Source organism: Octopus bimaculoides, chromosome 28 (genome assembly GCF_001194135.2).
Source record: "Octopus bimaculoides isolate UCB-OBI-ISO-001 chromosome 28, ASM119413v2, whole genome shotgun sequence".
NCBI lineage: Eukaryota > Metazoa > Mollusca > Cephalopoda > Octopoda > Octopodidae > Octopus > Octopus bimaculoides.
The window spans coordinates 16,614,845-16,617,420 of record NC_069008.1 but is presented as its reverse complement, the minus strand read 5'-3'; the positions used below and the strand labels follow the sequence as shown (position 1 = coordinate 16,617,420).

The 2,576-nt window shown below is 40.5% G+C and overlaps 1 protein-coding gene across 1 annotated transcript in view; it reads left to right on the top strand.

The window, feature by feature from the left end:
- The window catches only part of LOC106878356 (zinc finger protein 91), a 44,269-nt gene that overhangs the window by 26,076 nt on the left and 15,617 nt on the right, over positions 1-2,576 (top strand). The window lies entirely within an intron of this gene.

The window sequence follows — 2,576 nt, the reverse complement described above, 5'->3', positions numbered from 1 at the left end:
ATATTTATGTGTGTGTATGTTTGTGTGTCTGTGTTTGTCCCCCCCAGCTTCGCTTGACAACCGATGGTGGTGTGTTTACGTCCCCGTAACTTAGCGGTTCGGCAAAAAGAGACCGATAGAATAAGTACTAGGCTTACAGGGAATAAGTCCTGGGGTCGATTTGCTCGACTAAAGGCGGTGCCCCAGCATGGCCGCAGTCAAATGACTGAAACAAGTAAAAGAGTATATGTATATATATATATATATATAGAGACATTACTTGCTGGTGGTTGTAAAATCTGTGGTAAATCACATACATTAGAAGTACTGACTACATTAAACACATTTGTGTTCATGCAGGTGAGAAACCATATCACTGTGTTGGGCCTCATGGAGGCAACATGGCCGATGTTGGTGTCACATATCTGGTACTTGTGCCGGTGGGATGTAAAAAGCATCTGTCGAGCACTGGGCTTCATAGAGGCAATGTGTCCGATACCATTGCCGTGTGGGTGGCACATAAAAAGTACCTTTGGAGTGCTGGGCCTCACATAAGCAATGGTGGTTCAGCTGGCGCTTAAGAGGCACCTTTGGAGTATTGGTCCACACGGAAGGAATGACATATGACAAAGATCTTTAGCAATATGATGTGCTTGAGAAGAAGATCCATGAAGCCAAGTGAAATCAAAGTCATGGCAGATATTGGTGGCACATAGAGTGGTTAGCATTAGATAGGGCATCCAACTGTAGAAACCATGCCAAATGAGACTGGAACCTGGTGCAGCCCCTCAACTTACCAGCCTTCAATATACATATTGCAGTTCAGAAGAGTGGACAACAAAATATTTCTCTCATAAGAAATACTGCCATTGCTCTTTTCCACCGGATCAGTAAAGACTGAGCACATTTATGACCAAAGACAACCCATCCATGACGATCCTGTTTTTTTTTTATCTGACATTATATATCGAGGATTACATCAGTAAATACAGTTTTCAGGAAGAGAAGGTTTAAATTGAATAGAATTTAGCTGTTGTTACTAGCACGTGAAATGACCATATATTGATCAAACAGAAAGAAATATCAGTAAAGTGAAAATATTGATGAACGAACGAAATTCAACTCTATGTCCAAAATACAAAAGCATAACACTTGTGAGAGTGAGAAACGACGAAGGTGGTCATGGAATATGCTAGACACAACAGCCAAATCTCCATTTAATCACCCACCTTTACGTCTGAATATATTTCCTTTTTTTTTTTTTACCGAAAAGGCTTCTCCTATACTTTTTACGTGCGTAGTGCCCACAAAATTGACCAAAACTGGTTTGGAGAGGGGAACACTGGGGGAAGAGAACGTTTTCAAAAGAAGAAAAAAAAAATCATTCCTCGAAAATAATTTTTCTTTTAAATTTTGCGATTATTTCCAAGGGCACCGTGAAAAAGAAAATCTAAAAAATTCCCCTCCAAAACGGAGAAATTCCAGCTTAAGTCGGCCAACCGTCGCAGACAACTGCCATATTTTTTTATGGTTTCTTCACATCCTGCTGGAATAGATCTCTCCCCGATATATTTACGTGCCATACAGTTAAAGAGAAGAATTCTCACATGTGCCGACCAATATAAGGTGGACAATATAAATAGAGGAGACATGAACGACGGTAAAACATGTGGTTACTGTAAAACAAGCAAAACCAAAGCGAGCATTCGTCAAGGCAGTTGGTTCGAAAACAGCCAACTCACTTTCTTCAATATCCTTGCTTTACTCCAGAGCACACAACACTACGCTTCAGTGAGCCATGTTGAGCAGAATGTTCCTAAGTAGACTAAGTTTCACCAAAGAACAAGTGGAATGACACTCTAAAGACAACACAAGTAATTTCCTATTTTACAATCCGTAAAATTAATTCACAGTTGAAATTGCACCAATGAACTTCACAAGTATTCTTGATGCAGTGGACCTTATGAGAAATGTCTTTGGGAGACAAATCGTGGGCCCAGCAATATGATAGGATTTTTGGCGTGTACAAAAGGAAGTCTTGCCGCAATCAGAATTAGATATGACCATAGAAGATGAGGGTGACAGCACGGAAGACCACAGTCCCTCGGGACCCACGAAGGGTAAAGCTGAACACCTGGTCATCTTCAGAGACAGGAAGGGCGGAACCGAATACTCAATCCACGGTATAAGTATTCCCGGATTTCTGGAAGCCAGATAAGAGATCCGGCACGTACGATCGATCAATAGATAGGTGTGTATATCTTACCTGTTATGCTATAGAAATCGATATTTAGTGGGAAAATATATCATCTTCCAGCGTCGGGCACGTTGTAGCGGAAGTAAGTTGTGTCATGTGACAAAAGTAAAGCGACCGCTCTCTAGTAAATAAAACCAAGAATGTTAAGAAAAGTGGAGGTAAAAAAGAAATACTATTCCGATGCAAATCACCATGGTTACTGTGCTTAATATCTGGCTACGATAAACGAATCTTTATTATTGTCAGCAGCGACCTTGGTGGTGATGTTCTTCAAGTTCATATTTTCGGTTAATGTTTACTTTAACTTCCGGTCACCAAAACAACGAAAAAAAACAACAAA